This window comes from Staurois parvus, unplaced genomic scaffold (assembly GCF_062004578.1).
Source record: "Staurois parvus isolate SC_StPar_1 unplaced genomic scaffold, SC_StPar_1.0 ptg000997l, whole genome shotgun sequence".
In the NCBI taxonomy this organism is placed as follows: domain Eukaryota; kingdom Metazoa; phylum Chordata; class Amphibia; order Anura; family Ranidae; genus Staurois; species Staurois parvus.
This window is the reverse complement of record NW_028318793.1, coordinates 1,264,512-1,286,527: the sequence shown is the minus strand read 5'-3', so window position 1 is coordinate 1,286,527 and position 22,016 is coordinate 1,264,512. Positions and strand designations below refer to the sequence as shown.

Genomic DNA, 22,016 nt, shown 5'->3' with positions numbered 1-22,016 from the left:
CCCTATCCAAGTTCATCTTTCAATAAATGATCACAAGAGACTTCTAGACTGATCAATGAACCAGAAGAGTGACTGTCACGGTGAACCTGGCTGCTCTTACACTAACATGGGAAAAGAAACTGGGACTACTCAGCAGGCACCCCCAGCTCAAAAAAAAAAAGAAGTTTACTATGCTTCAGTTATGAATGAACACAATGAGTGATTGGTACCGATCACTCATTGTGTTAATTCAGGAAAGGAAGGGGGTGGTAAATGAGACATATTTCCCAGACCTTTCCCCCACTCTTCAACCTGAATGATCCTATTATGTGATTGCAGCTGCTGGTGGGAAGGAGAAGAGGGAAGCTGACAGCACTGGGGCACACAGGGAAACATATGGTTCACAGGGAGGATGATGGGTGCTGCAGGGGGCAATTACTGGAACCAAATCTCTGGTTCTCTCTGCAGGATCTGAAATCCAGTGGGGGGGAGAGAAGAAGCCAGCTTTCAGCTGCTGCAGAGAAAGTCATACAGGGGATCGGTTCTAGTAATCCCCCCCCGCTGTGGCAATCACCCTTCCTGCCCACATCAAATTCACCCAGATGCCTGGGCCCCCCCCTCATGGCCTGGACCACGTACAGGAGGACTGGTGGTACCCCCTTATCCATGGCCCTGCACACAGGCCCCCTGGACCATGGGGTGGGGTTGCCATTGTGACCCTTGAAAATACACCAGTGGTTAGTTAAAACACATCTCAACTTTGGTTCTGAGCCCTCTATAAGGCTGCTTTCACACGCATTGCAGTTCACCTGTGGCTTTCCTGCGGGTTAGTGAAGATTTGCCATAGACTTCTATTATATCTTGCAGGTGTAGTGCACTTTCTGAAAGTAAATATACGGTATACCTCCTGCGCTATTAGATCCCCTATCGCTAAAAGCAGCTAGCACTTGAAATGCTACAACCAAAGCACAAAATACAATTAAGTAGGAATAAGTAGTGCAGCGCTAGAAAAAAAAGTGCCAGTGTATATATAAATACACATGCAATAATGGTGATACCCTTGACATGGGGTATGTCTAAATACATTCTTAGTGCTGTGAGCAATATTATATAGTGCAGTCCACACACATGCTGTACAGTGAGGTCTCCACGTTATGTCAAACACATAAAATGGCTCTTTGTGTACGTGCTCCACACTGAGTGCAAAACCACGGGATGTCAATCCACAGTGACAGGGGTGCCCCCTCACCTTCCTGCCCAGGCCCCTCAGGACCAATGAGCCAAAAAGATGCTAAATTATTCCTCCACAGCCCGTCAGATCGTCCTCAGCAGTGGTGATGGGACCCTCTCATTAGCACTGAAACCGAAGCCTCTCCATATACATTCCTGAGAACACTCAACAGCACGCCCATGTGCTAACGCTCCTCCTCAGGTAGATTACTCCGCCTCGGCAGTAACACGGTTCACAGATCACTCCGCGCTCTCGGCCGCGTAGAAGGTAATGTGGCGCATGTGGTGTAGTGGCGGCTATCCGGCGCTGGGGGCAGTGCGGATCGCTCTACCTGTGTCTGAGCATGGAGGAAGTTCAGGCGGCACTTTCTGAAAGTGCACCAAACTCACAGGATATAATACGAGTGCTTCCTTGGTTTAAGGTCAAGGGTCACATCAGAGTGCTCTGAGGACCACAGGTTAAGCACCCCTGCTCTAGACAAAATGTTATTTTAGTTTTTATACAGAGCTAGGAAGCTCTAGTACTGCTGTTACATTTCTATTCCTCATAGTGTCCCCATCAGTGGACTTTGCAAAGACCTATGAGAGGGGACATGGAAAACAAGGGAACTGGGCCAACTGCCACTACTATATATTTTTTAACATTTAAGATGTTCTTATACCAAAAACTCTTATCACAGTGAAGTGATGTTTCACCTTCCACCATTATGTCCTGAAACTCTGTGCTCCACCTCTCAACAGCATGTCCTGGGTCTATGTCTGCTCAATTCAGGAGCAAAATGCATTTTTTCTGATGGCATACTCCTGCATTGCATATCATTGTGTTTCCAATTCATCTCTTCAATCCTGATCCATATTTTAAAGATTAATAAATATTTTGAAGAAAAGACGAGTTAAAAAAACAAATACTCTACAGTATAAACACCTTGCTAAGAATACCCATGTTTAATTTGGTATCCATGATTATGCTGCATTTTCTTAAGTAGTGGAATTATAAAATGTGAAAAAAGGAAGGAAACAGATTTAAGTAATACTTTATTTCCTGAAGTCTATCAGGGTTTACCAACAGTCAACATCATGATGCTGAAGGAATAAAACGGACATATAATGAGACAAAAAATTAGCAACATGCCCTTGGAGCAATATCTGGTTCTTTCTAACCACAAGGTGCACTGAGTCGTCATCTGGTACACTTGCTTAATTTAGAGGTATATTTCACTAAATTTTTTTTCTTATTCTTCCTTTGAACCCTTTCATGCTGTGGCACATGAGCCTTTGATGGATAAAAGGGTACATACAGACTTCTGGGAACTGAAGAAAAATCACAGGAGACCAGTACATGCTGGCAAATACACCTTACAATGTACCTAATAAGATCATCAAGTTCAGTTAAAAAAAAAAGAAGAGGATTTTATTATCTTAAAATTTCCATCACCCCAAGTGCGTCAGTTCACTGCAGCATTGTTACCCTGTGGTAGAGAGAACTCCTCTACGTGAAAAGGTTATCCCATAGGCTTGCTGACTATATTACGCTTGTAGTAGTTCTGTATCATCCAAGTAGGTTACCAAAGTGAACTACTGTAAAATTAACATTATTGAGTACATCCATAACGCAAGATTACAAAGGGAAGTTTCAAATGATGTTCCCATTTCTTGGCAGCTGAACATTTAAACAAAACATTATGGATATATAACACAGCAAGATAAATAGTGGAATTGAAAAGTCCATTTCACCCCAGCTTAAGGTATTCAAATCTGCTGCTCGCCAATTTTTTTCCTTCACCCCGTTTAGAACACCCCCCATTTTGCTTTCATATCTTTTTTCCATGGGTCCTTCGATCCCTTCATTTGATTCCCTTTGTCCTCTTCTGTGGTGGTGTGCCTGAATGATGTTGAGAACAGAGTCATATCATGACTTTGCTCCATCATTTTCAGCATTAGTGTGCAGGATCTCTCTTGCATGTTTTTGTTGCTGTTTGTTACCCTGCTAGAGAAATTAATCTTCTCTATTTCTCTTGGTGTCTATTGTCCCTGGGACAGAAAGGGATGGGAAGTCCACAATGCTACAGTTGTGACTGGAACTGAACTTGAGGGAAAATCTTCCAATGGAGACACTTGTTCTGGTGACAACTTTCTGACAGTTGGAATTTTCCTGACTTTAAAGAGATGTCTTTTCATATTCTGTAATGTGTCTGGGACCAGAGGTGAAGAAAAATCTCCATAATGAATAGCAAACAAAAAGTAGAAAAAAGGGGTTTTAAGCCTTTCCAACTCTATCCAACATGGAAAAAGTGTCCTGTGTTTTTTGTGGTTTTTCACTACTTTCCAGGTTATTTATTATAGTTGATCTGTTAATGTATTTATACAGTGTGATCATATCCATCCTTATTTGCTACTTTTTAAAGAAGAGCATATGTATTTTGCTTAAAGTGGAGCCGTACTTGCCTTCACTCCAGCGCTGTGGTGTCCTAGATCTCCCCCACTGGCTGGTCGTCTACTGGGTTTCGAACCTTGGTCGTTTTGATTGGTCAGGCCAAGAAGATGTCACTTCCATGCATGTCTGGGAGTTCATTCATCTTGCCAGACACTTAAATTGAGCTGTGCATGCTCATTCCTCGTTAATTTAGTTGCCCTTCTCTGACCTCTTTGCAGTTGCACAACATCCTTTGGAAACTGATGATCGAACCTGGACTTACTAATGCATTGTTTATATTATTATTACAAGCCAACTTCAATGCACTGTCCATTTAGGAAACTATATGGCAAATGAGGTTTAATGTTGATAAATGTAAAGTTATGCACTTGGGGGCTAAGAATATGCATGCATCATACATACTAGGGGGAGTTCAACTGGGGGAATCAATGGTGGAGAAGGATCTGGGGGTTCTGGTAGATCATAAGCTTAATATTTGCATGCAATGATAATCTGTGGTTTCCAAAGTGAGCAAAATCCTTTATTGCATTGAGAGGTATAGACTCCAGAAAGAGAGAGAGTTTTACCCCGGTACAAATCATTAGTAAGAGCCCATCTGGGATATGCACTTTAGTTTTGGGCACCAATTCACTAAAAGGATATTGAGGGACTGGACAAAGTACAGAGAAGGGCAACCAAACTGATAAGATGCATGGAGGAGATCAGCTATGAGGAAAGATTAGAGGAACTAAACATATTCTTTCTTGAGAAGAGGAGATTAAGAGGAGATATGGTCAATATGTATAAATACATAGGTTGTCCATATAATGAACTTCGTGTAGGGTAATTCATTTTAAGGCCATCACAGAGGACAAGGGGCACTCTTCACATCTGGGGGAAAAGAGATTTAATCCCCAAATATGGAGAGGCTTGTTTACAGTGAGAGCTGTGAAAATGTGGAATAGACTCCCTCAAGAGTTGGTTCTGGCCAGCTCAGTAGATTGCTTTAAAAAAAATCCTGGATTCTTTCCTAAATGCATATAATACAACAGGATACTAATAGTTATAAGTAAGGTTGACCCAGGAAATATCTAATTGCCTTTTGGGGGATGAGGAATGATTTTGTTCCCCTGCTAGAGCAAATTGGATCATGCTTTGCTGGTTTTTTTACCTTCCTCTGTATCAACTGTGGATATAGGATTGTGTATCTAGGTTTGTAAAAAAAAAAAAAAAATTTTCTTTTTATTGGTTGAACTAGATGGACTTTTTTTTCTGCCAGACTAATTATGTAACTATGTATGTAACTATATATATTCAGGATTTACAGTAGATAGCACAGTTTGCACAACACTTTACAAAGTAAATCAAGTATGTGGAAAAAATGCTTACTTTTGGTAAAAACAATCAATGCTGAAACCACCTCTAGTCTAGTCTTGAATCCAATCTCCAGCTTGTACAAAGATTAAATTCAGTCCTGGCAGATTTGAATAAAACAGCAGTTTTAACTTCTATACATACCTGATCTGTAGCGCTGTCCCTGCTGATTTATTGATACAGCACTGTGGCACCATTCAATCCAGTCCAGGAGAATGCTGCAAAGAGTGGCACCACTCTTTTTACCAATTATTATCTGCCTGCCACTGAGCACAGAAGAGATCCTAAGCCCAGATTTGTACCTTGCGTTAACCAGTTAAGCTCCGGAGGATTTTACCCCCTTTATGACCGGGCCATTTTTTGCTATTTGGCACTGCACTATTTTAACTGTCGCAGTCATCCAACACAGTACCCAAATTAAACTTATATAATTCTTTTGCCCACAAATAGTGCTTTCTTTTCGTGGTATTTGATCACCACTTGTTTTTTTTTTTATTATTAGGAAAAAAGGATAAAGAACAAAAATGTTGAAAATAAAACCAATATATTTTACTTTCTACTGTTAAACCGATCCAATAAAAAAATTAAAAAAACATTAATTTGTTTATAAATTTAGGCCAAAATGTATTCTGGTACATGTCTTTAGTAAAAAAAAAAAATCCAAATAAATATATATTGGTTTGCTGTAAGCTATAGCGTCTATAAAATATGGTATATACTGGAATTTTTATTTACAGTATTTTTGTAATACTAGTGATGGTGGTGGACAGCAACTGATCCAACTGGTAATCTGAAATTAACTGACACTGGATGGAAACTGACTAAATGACACTGACATCACCAGTGACACTAATGCAGTGATCAGTGATGATACTTTACACTGTCACTGTATTAATGACAATGGCTGGGAAGGGGTTACCATCTAGGGCAATCAGAGGGTTAAATATCTGGCTGGGACCCGCTGATCAGCATGTGCTGGAGCGAATGACAACATATCTGGGGTGGCGAGGTGCATGTGCCCCCCTATCCGGAAGAGCCAAATCACGTACATGTAGGTGATCCGGCACAGCCGGCTGACACTGTCCCAGTACATGTACAGTACGCGGTCTGCAAGTAGTTCATATCACTATGTAAATGCTGCTTAGATTTTGGAAGCTGTAAACATTGCTATGTGCCTGGATGGGGCTTTTCATAGGTTAGTCACGACTTTGAGGGTTGCAGTAGTGTTACAGGTTAGGAGGCAAAAAATTAGATAAATACCAAATTGTGCCACGCTCCACTGTTGCCATAATTCGGAAATATTTGAGTTTTAAAAAGTTATATGTATGTTCATAAAGATAATTAACATTTATTATTATTATACAGGATTTATATAGCGCCAACAGTTTGCGCAGCGCTTTACAATATAAGGGAGACAGTACAATTACAATACATTTCAGTACAGAAGGAATAGGAGGGCCCGGCTCGTGGAGCTTACAATCTAAAGGAAGGGGGAGGTGATACAAAAGGTGATAGCTGCGGGGGATGATCTGGTGGAGGTGATTCAAGTACAGTTCTTAGGTGGAGGTGGGGTAGGCTTCCCTGAAGAAGTGAGTTTTCAAAGATCGCCTAAAGGCAGACAGGGTGGAGGCTGACCGGACATGCTGTGGTAGGGAGTTCCAGAGGATGGGAGAGGTTCTGGAGACGTCCTGGAGGCGAGCGCGGGAGGAGGTGATGAGGGAGCTAGAGAGGAGCATATAATGGGAGGAGTGGAGTGGGCGATTTGGCTGATATCTGTGGATGAGGTTGGTGATGTAGCTAGGGGCAGTGTTGTGGATGGCTTTGTAAGCTGTGGTTAGTATTTTGAATTTTATACGTTGGGTTAGTGGAAGCCAGTGGAGGGATTGGCAGAGAGGGGCAGCAGTCGCTGATCGGTTGGTAAGGTGTATGAGTCTAGCAGCAGCATTCATAATAGACTGAAGGGGGGATAGCCTGTGTAACGGTAGACCAGTGAGGAGGGAGTTGCAGTAATCGAGGTGGGATATACGTATAATAGATCATTACATATGCAGGCTCTGCTTCCTGCTTTACAATGCCATACATTGATGTGTTTTGCAGATCCTTTACACAGTGCTCTTACTTTGTGGCAAATGTCTAATTTTAAAGCAGAATTAAATCTCCAAATATTTTTTTTTAAATTGGGCCCCAGGAGCATTTAGTTATAATGTGCTTGTGTTCACAACATAGTAGCACATTATGGTGGACTTGCGTGGCAAGTGATTTCCTCCAGCACTGCACTGTCTGTTCTGCCACCAGTCACGAGCACTCCCATCCTTTCCCGTTCTTCCTTTTGGGTTCCAACTCTTCGCTGCTTGATTGGCCAAGCCTCGATGACATCACTCCTGCACATGCACATGGGAGTCACATCATCATGGCACAGAGCTGTACATGCACAGCTCAGTGTAGATAAACACTGACAGAAGATTTTATGACAGAAGAGACCAATAGGGTCCGAATCTAACCTGTCAGCATTTTTTTAAGGTTCATTTTCTACTTTAAAAATTCTGCTACGTCTTTGCTAAAAAAAAATCCCAATACGTGTAAATTAATTGGTTTACTTGAAAGTTATAGCGTTTACAAATGCAATATATATACTGGAATTTTTTCTTTTTTTTACTAGTAATATATGTGATTTTGCACACCCGTGCCGTCCTGTAGCAGTATTTGTGCTATATGGCAGCACGGAAGCGGTTAATATATTTGTTTCAAATTGATTCTTATTTTCTGAAGATATTTCAGAAGATTGGCTATATTATTTTAATGTTTTAATTTGTTATTTTCGGGGATTACTTATGCAATCTGAGTCATCCCTGCTAGTCCAACTCACAAAGAGAAATGGAAGGAACTGATTAGACAATACTGACTGGAGTACCAAAAGTAACGAATGGAACAAAATTCATTTCTGATTCATTTATGTTATGATTTGGTGATTCTGATGGATCCACCTCCATCCAAGCCAAACACAATAACTAGGAAGCATCTTATGTCACTTATACCTTACTGCTTTTTTTTTGTAATATGTTTCCATTTCATATTTAGGGAATTTTTTATAATGAAAAATGTTAATGCAAACTAAAAATTAAACTTATCTAAATCAATTCAGATTGTCGTTGCATTGTTTAGGATGATTTAAACATTAACCACTTCCTGTCCGGACACTTTTACCCCCTTCCTGTCCAGGGCAATTTTCAGCTTTCAGCGCTATCACCATTTGAATGACAATTGTGCGGTCATGCAACACTGTATCCATATGAATTTTTGTACCATTTTTTTGAGACAGATAAAGCTTTATTTTGGTGGTATTTATTCACCGCTGGAATTTTTATCTTTTTTGCTATGTAAATGAAATGTTCTTCTAAAACTTTGCAAATAAAGAGTATTTCATCATAAATCTTGGCCAAAATGTATTCCATTATCTTTTAAGTAAAAAAAAAAAATGCCAAATTAGTTTATAACCAAAAATTATAATTTTTAAACATTTTTTTTACATTTTTATTTTATTTTTTTATATTATTTGTGTTTTTTCTTTTTTTTTTTACATACGGTCACCCTAGCAGTACAGTGTCACCATGGTGACACTGTACTACTTGTGGGGGGTGATGAAGATTGTTTTTTTTTTTTTTTTTTTTTACAGTGATTGCTTTTACACCCATATAGGATGTAAACACAATCATTTCTCTTTCTCTCTGTCTGCATTCTTGCAGCCATTGAGAAATAATGTGTGAGCTGTGATTGGTCAGAGCTTGTCACATGGTACAGGGCTGTTGTGAATAGCCTTGTACCATGTGACCTCTGTGATCATTCACAGATTTCACACGTAGTAAGCAATGATGTCACAAGTGACATCTTGCTTACTACTTTGCATGTGATCACTGTTTGGCCAATCAGTGATCACATGATCGGGACCACGTACAGAGGTCCTGTCCGACGATCAATGTTTCACTGTGTCCGGAGGACACAGCGGGCACCGGATCGCGGTGCTGCGCGCTCCCAGGGAGCGCGCACAACTAGAAATAGCGGGGGCCATTTTTGAAAGGCAACCCACCCCTGGAGTGCCTCCGTCCTGCCGTTTAAAAACAGTAGGCAGATGGCAAGTGGTTATAAAAGACCCAACATATTGCATCATGTCATCTGAATGAAACTTAGAAATACGTTGTTTTGTTAGAATTTATTTTGAATTCGTTGAAATTTGTTACTATTGTGATTCAGAGATTTGGATTTGTCCAGATCTCCAAATAAATAAAAATTTGTCCAAATTTCAATTTGGAATGAAACAAATCACGCATGTCTAGACAGGAGTAGATAGCAAGGAGCAACATGACATAATTAGTATACTGCTGCTTTTCTTCATCCACTACCCAAAGTTTTTCTCTTATCTGCACTAGAGCTTGGTGATCTGGCTGTGCTGTCTGGCAGCGTTTCCTGGATCACAAAACTGGCCAAGCAGAATTACAAATTTTGTATATGTATTTCACCTACGATATGTATTTGGCAACTTGCCTTGGCTTTAAAAATGCAAAGAAGTGCAGCTATACTTCTATAGAACCCCAAGACTGCCTAAAAAAACCATCTTGTTTACTTCTCATGTAAACAAGCCTGCCAATCAGCCTGCCAGTTAACACACAGAGCCTCAATTTTCCCATCCTAAAGGAGAAAGAGTCTTTGGTTAGTCCTTAGGAGTGACATGACTGTAGTTAATGAGTGACAAGAACCTCAACTTGCCAAAGCAAATAAATAATGTGCTTCAGCTTCAAATCTAGAATGTCAGGCAATAGATTGCTTTTGTAAGGTTTTACTTCCCTGCCAATTCACATCATTCGACTCATGTATATTATTTCACAGAATCTAGAAATGGCTAAATCTGCTCAGTAAACAGTTTTTAGTCTTTTGAAGATTTATTTTCCTTGGACTTTGCTGATCTGTTGCCATGGATAGAGGCAAGAAATCTAGGGAGCTTGCATTTCTTAGGAAATCAACAGATTTATTCACAGATGGAAAACATACACAAGTTTACTCTGTTTCCCTTTTGCAACCAGTGAGCATGTGATGATGCTTGTACCAAGTCACTCAAGCTAGCTGTTTGTGGAAGGGTTATTGCTGAATATTACTTGTTTTCATTATTTTATTCTTTCTACAAGTCCATAAAGTCCCCATGTTTCTTATTATCAACATATGCAGTGGGTTCGTAAACGAAAGTGCCAGCGCTCTATAATATTTTAACACTTGTGACATACTGGGAAAAAAATAAAAATAAAAACAGAAATCACTAAACAAAATATGTAATGAATATATAACCCTTCAGCAGCTGGAAACCTCCACAACATCTCCAAAGTACACCCCTTCCTAACCAATGTCACCACTAAGCTTCTAATTCACTCCCCGGTCATCTCTTGCCTTGGCTACTGCAACTTCCTCCTCATTGGATTACCTTTACATAGGCTATCCCCCCCCGTTCAGTCCATCATGAATGCTGCTGACAGACTTATCCACCTTGCCAACCATTCCGTGTCTGCTACCCCTCTCTGCCAAACCCTTCATTGGCTACCACTCACCCAACAAATTAAATTTAAAATACTAGCAATAACTTGCAAATCCATCCACAACTTGGCTCCCAGCTACATCACTAACCTAGTCTCAAAATACCAACCAATTGTTCCTAACAAGATCTGCTCTCTAGCTGCCTTGTCACCACCTCCCATGCTAGCCTTCAGGACTTTTCCTGAGCCTCTCCCATCCTCTTCAACTCCCTACCCCATTCTGTCCGACTATCTCCTGCTTTGTCCACATTTAGACGATCCCTGAAAACCCATCTCTTCAGAAAAGCCTATCCTGCCTCCACTTAACAACTGTACTTCCACTTTCTCCATCAGTTCATCCGTCACAGTTATTACCTTTTGGATCACTTGATCCCCCCTTTTAGATTTCAAGTTTTAACATGCAGGTCCCTCTGATTCCTCCTGTATTTAACTGTATTGTAACTGTACTGTCTGCCCTGTTGTTGTAAAGTGCTGCACAAACTGTTGTTTGTATATAAATCCTGTATAATAATAATGAATACCAGCATTAATAACTTCCTCACTCTTTATTGTTCCCCAGACATCAAATAAGGATAACATTTCATCATCAATCAATACTATTAAAAGATATACAACAAAAATACATTTTGTGTGTGTGATCACACATATCCCCAAAATCAGTCCAGAGGGATTTTCAAAATCACAATTCAACTGTTTCCACTTCTGAGTGATGTTATTCTCTTTCCCTCTATATTCACCACTGTGCAGCAAAAATGAATTCAAATGGACTCTCACCACAAGTACATGACCCCTTGAGGTTAAGTGGGTCACATGAGGCAGGGTGTAATGCTATAAGTGATATATCAAATTAATAGTGCAGCAATGTGTTACAAATAATGTCAATCACAACACAGGTAATAAGACAAGTGTATAAAATATAAATAAATACTTCCAAGAAAAATATGTGAAAAAGAAAAAATAAGTCCCCAGAATAATCTAGAAAATAATGATGAATAAATAATTATTTATTCATTATTTTCTGGATTATTCTGGACTGGGGACTTCTTTTTTTGCACTTACTTTTCTTGTGCTATTACCGGTTATGTGATTGACATTTATAACATAGTGCTGCACTATTGATTTGATATATGGCTTTTGGAGCTTGGTATCAAAGGCTTTATTTGTGCCAGTAGCTTATTCTTGGAAATACTCCTGAACGTAGAATTTTTTTTTCATTGTAATACTGTAAGTAGATGTCCCTCTCCTTCCCTAAAGTCTGATGTTCAAACTTCCTCCAGTTCTCTAGACCAGCCTTGAGGTTTCTTCAGGGGTGCCTTGGCAAAATGTATAAAAATTGCCCAAAACGTGTATACAAGCCAACAGGTGGAACAAGGCTTCCTTTTGGTTACACAAAGAAAGAGGCTTTCATTGTGTACTATTACAACCTTCTACCCACCGGCGTCCTGACAACCAATGACATAATGAGTTGATCAGGAGGATGTCAGCTGCCTGCACAGCATCCTAGTTTAAACTCCCCTGCCCCTCTCTATCAGTGTTGGGGTCACATCAGCTGAGGGATGGAGAAAAACTGAGGGAGAAAAGAAACACTTGAATACTACTCAGTAGCAGTGTGCAAAAGTGTATTCGCTTTGGAAGAAATAATCACCTCTAATGTTGGGTGTCCTACATGGGCAGATGTTGCTGCAATATATAAAACTTTTGGAACAGTTTTTCACATTTTAGAATGGGGTGCCTCAAGACTGTCCATAATTTGAAAGCGTGCATTGAATGAAAAAAGGTTGAGAAACACTGCTCTAGACATCTCCAACATACAACAATCCCATTCCATAGTATGGGAAATCCAGATGAAACACTTTATTAGGATACAATTACATTCACATTCGTGTAGTATTCAAACTGATTCACTAAACAGACAGGTCAGTATACAATATACCAGAGAATACCCACTTCCAGTTTCCTTTCCCAGTGTCTGACGTCACTTCCACCTCAACGCATTTCATCACTAGTGCTGCTACTTTCCACCTTCTGTCATCTGTGCTGCACATGCTGTTATTTCTAATGGAGCTTTAAAACTAGACCTTCACATGAAAAGGTATACTTTCTATGGACCTGATTTGTTAAATATGGATGAAATAAAATGATCACAAAAGGGGAGTAGTTGCCCATAGTGACAATTCAGAATTGTTGTTTAACTTTTCCATTAAATGAAAAGTGAAACTTGTTTGGTTGTTGGAGGCTGCAACTCCACTTTTGTGCTCAACTTCTCTCCACTTCTACAAAATCAGACCCCCGGTGTCTCACACTAGCATTGATTTTCATACAATTGCTCAGCAGTAATGTTGATTACATTGTCAGACATGCATAGAAAAAAATCTTAATTTGTATATGAAATATGATCATGAAAGTATAGAACAGCATGAACACTGAAACATGAATTTATAACATACCAATACATTTTACACTGATGATTCAACATGACAACTCAATGAAAATACTCTATAGTTTCCATTTAATCACTAAATCTGGTCTGAATAAAGTATATTATATAATGTGTGGAAGCCCTAAGCAAGCCAAATTCCCCTGCTGAGCTTTAAAATAGCATTACATAATATTCACTGAAGGAGAATATCGACAGGTGTAATGAACCACAGGCAGCTTTTGTTACATTTTCTTCCATTGTATTAGTTCAGTGAAAATTGAGAGGTAATATACTCAGATATTGGAAATGTACACCAAAGAAGGATAACTTATTAATTTGGGAAAGTGTGAAATTAGAGGTTACTCTAAGCTTTGAAGAACTAATCCTTAATGTGAAGACAATTGGCACAGCATGATCATAAAAGACCATTGCAACTACAATGGTTCAAACTGATGTAAACCTGTCACCTTAGCAATTCATACTGACCCTATGATGGTAAAATGCAAATGCAAAGGTTAACTTTTGGCAAAACCACTTTTGAAATGATTGGCAAAGGAAGAGATCTAGGCAATGGCCCCACCCATTCCCGCCTTCCAAGCCTCCCGTGTAAGGCCACCCATGGCATTAAAGGGCCAGTAATGAGAACTGTAATGTTGCAGGCTCAATGAAAAAGGAATTTAATAGAGAAAAGGCATTCAACTAATTGATTTTTTGTGGACATAGAGGGGTTTATTTACTAAAGCTGGAGAGTCCAAAATCAGACTCCCTTCTGCATAGAAACCAATCAGCTTCCAGGTTTCATTGCCAAAGCGTCATTGAACAAGCTGAGGTTAGAAGCTGATTGGTTTCTATGCAGAAGGGAGTCTGATTTTGGACTCTCCAGCTTTAGTAAATAAACCCCATAGAGTCCGCTCCTCTCATGGCTCTTTTGTAATTAACATCAGGGACCACCTGCTGGTGGCACTGAATTTAAATGTGGCTATTAATTACCAATTGTTGCCAGCAGTTGGGAGGCTATTAAGTCTGAATGCATGGTTAAACCCTTAAAATGTAGGTTCACCTTAGAAAACAAAAAAATAAATGCACATTTTTTGCAGGTAAAAAAAATGTGCATTTATATTTTTTTTTTCAGGAGCCTGCAGAACAATGCACCTGCGATCAGCAAATTGCAGGTGCAGTGTCAGGCTCCTTCGGACTGTCTGTTTAGCTGTCTGCCCATACTTTGTATGGCCAGGCAATTACTTCAGTCCAGGAGGAATCAATGAACTACGAGGATGCTCATCTTCACTCTCATAGTTAATTGAGAATTAAAAGCCGTTATCTGCAATATGAATGAATGATGCTGTTGTGTGGTCAGAGCCCGGCATGACCATGCTCTTTTCAAATTGTGATAGTGGGTGCAAGGAGAAGATCCTCAGCCAGCTGTCACAATGAGGAAGGCGATCAGGAGGAGAGCTTCAGGAGTGGGAATATGTTATATGTTCTGCCCTAAAAGTGTGCGGAATATGTAAAATGTTCCCAAAGATGGTACTTATCTTTTAACCTCTTCCTGACTGAGTTATAGCTGAATGACCGCTACAACGCGGTTGCCCAGTTCTAGGAGGGTGTCATATGATGTACTCTTAGAACGCAACCCCAGCGGCGTGCACCTGGTGCTCTCTGTGATCACTGTGTCCTTTGGACACAGCTGAACACATGACACAATAAAGGGCCAATGACAGCAGCCTTTTACAATGTGATTAGCTGTGATTGGAAATACACTATGTAAATATACTTGCTGGTTATTGGCAGTAGTGTGTCACAGCGCAAGGAAAGTACTGCCGATAACTGGCAAGTCTGAAAGGAGACATCTACACTGATAATCAGTGTAGCCCCAAAAGTGCCCATCAGTGCTGCCAATCTGCCCGTCAGTACCACCTATCAATGCTGCCTATCAGTGCCCTTCAGTGCTGCCTATTATTGCCCATCAGTGCCACCTATCAGTGCCCATCAGTGCCACATATCGGTGCAGCCTTCTCATCAATGCACATCAGTGCCATCTCATCAGTGCCTATCAGTGCTGCCTATCAGTGCCCATCAGTGCAGCCTCATCAATGCACATCAGTGAAGGAGAAAAATTACCTGTTTGCAAAATTGTATTATAGAAACTAATAAACACCACCAAAAGAAAGCTCTATTTGTGTGAACAAAATGATAAAAATGTCATATGGGTACAGTATTGCATGACCACGCAATTGTCATTCAAAGTGTGACAGCACTGAAAGCTGAAAATTGGCCTGGGCAGGAAGAAGGTAAAAGTACCCAGTAGGCAAGTGGTTAAATAGATGTATTGCCCTTAATTGTATTTAGCAGCACAGTCACCGTTACCTTGAATTTTTAATCTGTGGAAATCCCCATGCAATGTCTTCCAGCAGCAGCTTCTTCAGGACCCTATATGTCACAGCAGACTCATTCTAAGATGGCCACCTCTTTCTCATGTTCTTCAGTCCTCTGTCATAAGCCATCTTAACCTTCTTTAGGCCCTGGTTCAGGTTCCCAAGAAGACAAAAAAACTTTATCCAGTCTGAGATCCTCTCCAGGCCGGAGCATAACAGACAAGGTAGACCCAAAGCAAAAATTAACCATAGGGCAGACATGAAAGGGTGAATAGCATGGTAAGGGATTAATAATTTTAGCACAGGTTTAAAAAGGTTCTAAAGCTTACCTGATTGGTAGTGGGTTAAAGCTGGGAAGAGTCTTACGACATTAACGGGGAGTGGTGAACTGCAAGGATCCAGTTAGAGAAGAAGAAACTTCCCTCCCTTCCTCCCTCTCCTGTTTTGGTTGTGGTTCTGGTTTTAGGGCTGTCATGGCAGCCTGGGGGCTGTTGATCTTTGGAGGAGGTAAAATTAAGGGTTAATAGAATGGTTCAGGACCTATCAGTGATATGATGTCCTCAGGTACATTCCTGTTAGTTAGGGGTTAACTCAGTATATGGAAAATTGAGGTCACTGCGGATAGAGAGGATTGTCTTCAAGCCGTGTGTTGCGGCTGAGGGCCTAGTATAAGCAAAGGTTTTTCCGCAGTGAATAATAGGATGTGTTTGGTGCCTTCGAAGACCAGCAAGCTTTCTTTCTTGTTTCTGTTTTAAGGAATGTTGTGTTATTTAATTGTTAATAAAAGACTGCAATGGACAGTTTTTTGTAATTCCTTTATTTTTGCAAATGTCAAATAAAATACACTGACCAGAAACACATAGTCACATCGTCAATACAATCTCGAGTGTAAAAGACTGTTCAAAACTGCCAAAGCAGTAATCAGAAAAAAAAATAACCAACAAAATAGTCCAATAACAAAATATAGCAAAGGAAATTAACATAAACTTATCTTGCAGATAGTGGAATCTAATGAGAAACATTTACATAAGAAGTAGCATACGCTGTGGTATCTAATAAGACATCATCTGTATAGAACATACTACAGTAGAAAGGAGCAATGCTGCCAATAACTGGAAGTGTTTAGTAGATAAGGATTGAGAGTGTGCACAAAATGAGGGATAGGGAAGGAAGGGCAGGAGGGAAAGAGGAGGTAGGGGAAAGGAAGGGCAAGGGGGTAGGGAGGGGTTGGAAAGGTTACAGAGTTGCCCCTCTTTCAGGTAAGGAAAGGGTAGGTAGATATTCACAGGGAGTTGTACAGCTCATTGGGGTAGGTGCTGGTATACATGAAATAGTTCCAGGTCCTCCAAGTTTCAGTACACAACTCTTCCATGTTGCTCATTATGACTATAAGGTCCTCCATACCCCAGAGGTCATCAACTTTAGCAAATCAGAGAGTTTTCGTAGGAGGGTCAGCATCTCTCCAGCAAAGAGCAATACAGGCCTTAGCAGTGTTTGGATCATCAGAAGAAGTGTGATGGCCATTTTGACACCAAAAATTGGTGTGGTCTGCTTTATTGTATAGACTGGGTTTGGAGGGATAAACTAGCAGGCTTTTGCTAAAGTTGGGGACATTTATTCTACACGTGTCATGATCTTTACACTGACATCCTCACCAGGTAATGTCTGGGAGGCAAGGGTCCTTCCAGAAGATTGATCTATGTATTTATCCTCTAGCTTTCTCATTGGAATTAAGCCATTGCCTAGGGCAGAAAAATATTCATAACTCAATACATTGTTGCTTCTCACACTAATTTTTGGAGTCAACTCAGGAGCATTAGTAGGCAGAAATAAGTAATGGCCTGAGCTTAGAAAAAACCCAGGCATCATCTGGTGAGGATGTTAGTGTAGAGATCATGACATGATCATGATTTAGAATAGATGTCCCCAAGTTTAACCAAAGCCAGCTAGGCCATCCCCCCAAATCCAGTCTATACAATAAAGCAGACCACACCAAGATTTGGTGTCAAAATGGCCATCAGAAAGCAAACAAATCTCAGGCTGGCTACTGCCTAGCTGCAAACAACACTAAATTAGCTTAAGGCAGGTCCTCTAAATTAGTCAAGAGGGAGGGCAACAGCATAAGATGTCAACATACTGTATGTCTCTTACTGCAAAATCTCTAGATCCAGCATCACCAGGAGCCCTTCCGAAACTGCTATGTAAATATCAACATTCTCATTCACTATTTGCAATGCATGGACAACTTTACTGCTCAACATGTGAAACACATGGGCCTACTGTGATTTTACTAGGATACTGATCATTGCATTGTGGGATGGGGGAAGGAGGGCCAATGGTGAAGCTGTGTGTTTGTGTGGTGAGGGGGGGGGGGGTCGAAGTGGGCATGCTGGTCGGTATTGTGGTAGGAGATTCTGTCAGTTTATGCTATCAGCTACCTGCTGCTGCAGTAAGCTTTTCTTGGTTCTAATTTTCCCATAGGTTTGCTTTAATTATTTTCTCATCTCCGTTGCTTAGCATGAATATACATTATACATATTTAATTTTCTTTTAAACCTTTTGAGTTCTTCTGTATAATTTAATGTATTTTAGCAGAAGCGTAATGTTCCAAAACAATAATTTGCATACACTGGTACATATAGTTCTCCATTAGCAGCACTGGAAACGGCATTATTAGAACAATCTGCAGTAATGATGGAACCTGTTTTTTTTTTTTTTAATAAGCATTTTATTTTTAAACTGGAATTAAAAGATGACATAAACAGCAGTTACATCACAATGTTTTATTTAATAGGCAACTTAGGTTGACATTTTCTTATTTGTAAAAAAAAAAAAAATATCCTTCCAAGAGGGTAATGAATGTAATATTTGTGTTTTGATGTTAATTTTTCCCCCAAAGAGAAACCCTTGAAGGGAAAGAGGCATGCTAAATTTAGAAGTGAGTCTGATTCTCAAAGATAAATATACATAATTTTCAGAAGTATTTTGGAACTCTGACTGAATGAAGCAATCAAGTCTTTTTTCAATGCTTGAACACATTCATTTTACGTGGAAGAAAATAAATTATCGTATTAAACACTGGTACAATGTGGCCCAAGCCTTCCTACCATTAGGGTAAAACAAATGTACTAGTGACATATTCTGTAATCTCAAATGGAGATGACCGAATTCCTGCCATTAGGGTAAAACAAATGTACTGCTGACATATTCTGTAATCTTGAATCTAATATGTCATGAAGAAAAGAGCACTTGCACATGAAGCAGTACATTATTTAACTCAACAGATACGAATAGTGGGGAGGAAGGTATGCGCCAGGTAAAGAGAAACTGGAACAAAGACGCACATGGCACTGTGTTGCTGGAAGCAGAGGTTGAGATTTGAGGCTGCAGGTGCAGAGGAGGCAGAGCAGAGAGAGGTTCAGACTTTGGAAGCATCTAAGGCCGGATGTAGTGGCGACTGCGGAGGTAGAAATTCTTGGATGCGCATACAGTGGAGACTAGCCTGCGGGTGCAGTGGTGACTTGACTGAGGGTTTGATGGACACTTGAGGCTGCCAGTGCAGCAGGGGCTAAGACTTCATGTACATCAGGACTTTATACTCACAAAGGGCCTGATTTTAGAGGAAGAGACAATGGGATTTCATAAAAGGGAAGGAGAAATAACTTCTGGTTCCAAGGTCCAGGAGCATTCTTCCTATCCAAAGTCTTTCCAATCTAACAGGTAATACAACTTGCCTCTGGAGCTCTTGAAATCCAAGATTTGCTGGGCTTCATATTCCTGGGGGAAAGTTCTTAAGAAAAAACAATTAGAGTAGGGTGAAAAAATCTGTTGAATTGAAGGAATTGGGAGAAAGCTGTAGCCTGAAAGACATTAGATTGATCTTGGACAAGGTTTAAAAAAGTCCAATATAACGTAGACATTCAGCAAATCTTTTGTAATTGGAGGTGAAATCATTTGTACCTGGGACCAAATTGCATTGAAAGAGGTTTGCATGGTGGCTAGAGGGGGATCAGTATGAGCCAGTGAGACAGAAGCTGGTGTCCAGGGGTGCCTACTGTAGACTACAAAGAATAATGATTACCTGGAGCTAGAATTAAAGTGGTCCCATTTTCTGCATTAAGGTAAAACGCCTTCTACTTGCAGTAACCCCAACCCCCCTTATACACTGCTCAAAAAAATTAAAGGAACACATTGAAAACACATCAGAGCTAAATGGGGAAAAATATCATTCTGGATATCTAGACTGTTATGGACTGGGTAATGTGTTAAGAACGTAAGGATGCCCCATTGTTTGATGAAACTGAAAACGATCAAACTATAGAGTACTAAATTCAAAGACACTCCAAAAATCAAAGTGAAAAAATTATGCAGCAGGCTAGTCCATTTTGCTGAAATTTCATTGAAGTAACTCAAAATGTTACTCAGTAGTTTGTATGGCCCGCACCTGCTTGTATGCATGCCTGACAACATACTCTTAATGAGACAATGGATGGTGTCCTGGGGTATTTCCTCCCAGATCCAGACCAGGGCATGAGCTCCTGGACAGTCTGAGGTGCAACCTGGCGATGTCGGTTGGACTGAAACATGATATCCCAGAGTTGTTCTATTGGATTTAGGTCAGGCAAGCATGGGGGTCATTCAAGGGGGTCCTTCATCCTCCAGGAATTGCCTGCATACTCTAGCCACATGAGGCCGGGCATTGTCATGCACCAGGAGGAACTCAGGACCCACTGCACCAGCGTAGGGTGACTATGGGTCCAAGTATTTCATCCCAATACCTAATGGTAGTCAGGAAGCGATTGTCTAGCCTGTAGAGGTCTGTGCATCCCTCCATGGATATGCCTCCCCAGACCATCACTGACCCACCATCAAATCAGTCATGCTGAATGATGTTACAGGCATCATAACGTTCTCCACAGCTTCTCCCCCTTTCACGTCTGCCACATGTGCTCAGGGTGAACCTGCTCTCATATGTGAAAAGCACAGGGTGCCAGTGGTGGACCTGACAATTTTGGTGTTCAATGGAAAATGCCAATCAAGCTCTATGGTGCCGGGCAGTGAGCACAGGGCCCACTACAGGATGTTGGGCCCTCAGGCCACCCTCATGAAGTCTGTTTTTGATTGTTTGGTCAGAGACATTCACACCAGTGGCCTGCTGGAGGTTATTTTGTATTGCCTGTGCAACCTCTAGGGTTTAGGTATTGCCTCATGCTACCAATAGTGACACTGACTCTAGCCAAATGCAAAACCAGTGAAAAACAGTCAGAAAAGATGAGTAGGGAAAAAAATGTCTGTGGCTTCTACCTGTGAAACCATTCCTGCTTTGGGGGTCATCTCATTGTTGCCCATCTAGTGCACCTGTTGTTAATTTCATTAACACTAAAGCAGCTGAAACTGATTAGCAACCCCCTCTTAACTGACCAGATCAATATCCCGGAAGTTTAACTGACTTGATGCTATACTCAAAAAGGTTTCCTTTAATTATTTTGACCAGTGTACCTACCTGAGCTTGATCTTGATACAGCTATGTGCACAAGAACAGTGGCTCTCCCAGCTCTATCCCTACTCATTAGCATAACAGAAGCTGGAGCCATTAGCTCCTGCTGTTACCAATCACAGCCAGTGAGGCGGGGGCAGGGCCAAGCACAAGTGCCCTTATTGTAAACAGCTTGCTATCTGCTATATATACTCGTCAGGGTGAAGGAGCCAGGAGCACCGGTGGGGAACCCAAGAAGAGCAGGGTTGGGCTGCTCTACGAAAATACATTGCGCAGGGCATGTAAGTATGACATGTTTGTTATTTTAATAAACAAATGAGCATTTACAATTAGTTTAATGAGATTATTATGGGTGAACTGGGACCCAGGGCAGGAGAAAGAACCAGTTGTCATGGTGAAGAAAGTTGAAAGAACGTGGATACTGATTCAGGGTCTCACTTGTTTCATCTGTTTGAGGGTGACAAGCAGATGAGAATGTCCATGGGTTTACAAAGCACTCTCCAAAACCAAGAAGTGAACTGGACTCAGATAATATGAGATGGCATGCCATGCAGTCTAAAAATTTCCTAGATAAGGTGGCTGCAGGCAAAGTAGATTTTTGGCTGTGGATGCAGCAGAGACTAGGCTACAGAGCAGCTTTGGGTGCAGTGGAGGCTTAGATTATGAATGCATCAGAGGTTTAGTCTGTGGATGCAGCAAAGACTGTGGGTGCAGTCAGGGGCGGACTGACCATTTGGAAACTTGGCACTGCCCGAGAGCCCGGGGTCAGTAGGGGGCCCCATGAGATGCCCCTGGTACCTTTTTCATAGGCTTTTTTGAGTTTGGGCAAGGACACGGGCCCCATGATCCCCTATTGCCCAGGGGCCCCATGAGTTGCCAGTCCGCCCATGGGTGCAGTGGAGGGGTAATGGAAGGTGCAGGTGCAGCAAGGCCGTTAGGTGCAGCAGGAACTAGGACTGTAATTCATTGATGTGTGTACTGATTTCCTTGTAGAAAAAAACCTCACGGTTTCTTGTTAAAAAAAAAAAAAAAAAAAGTAAAAAAAGCAGTGCTCTTGATTCTTTTAACCTCCCTGGAGGTATTCCCGAGTGTAGTTCGGGATAAAGTTTCAGTACCACAAGCGGTAACCCTGAGCTACACTCGGGCTTACCAT

General features: G+C 40.9%; 1 protein-coding gene across 4 annotated transcripts in view; it reads left to right on the top strand.

Annotated features, from left to right (window-relative positions):
- MDGA2 (MAM domain containing glycosylphosphatidylinositol anchor 2) overlaps positions 1-22,016 on the top strand; it is a 954,572-nt gene that overhangs the window by 528,586 nt on the left and 403,970 nt on the right. The gene's annotated exons all lie outside the window — the stretch shown is intronic.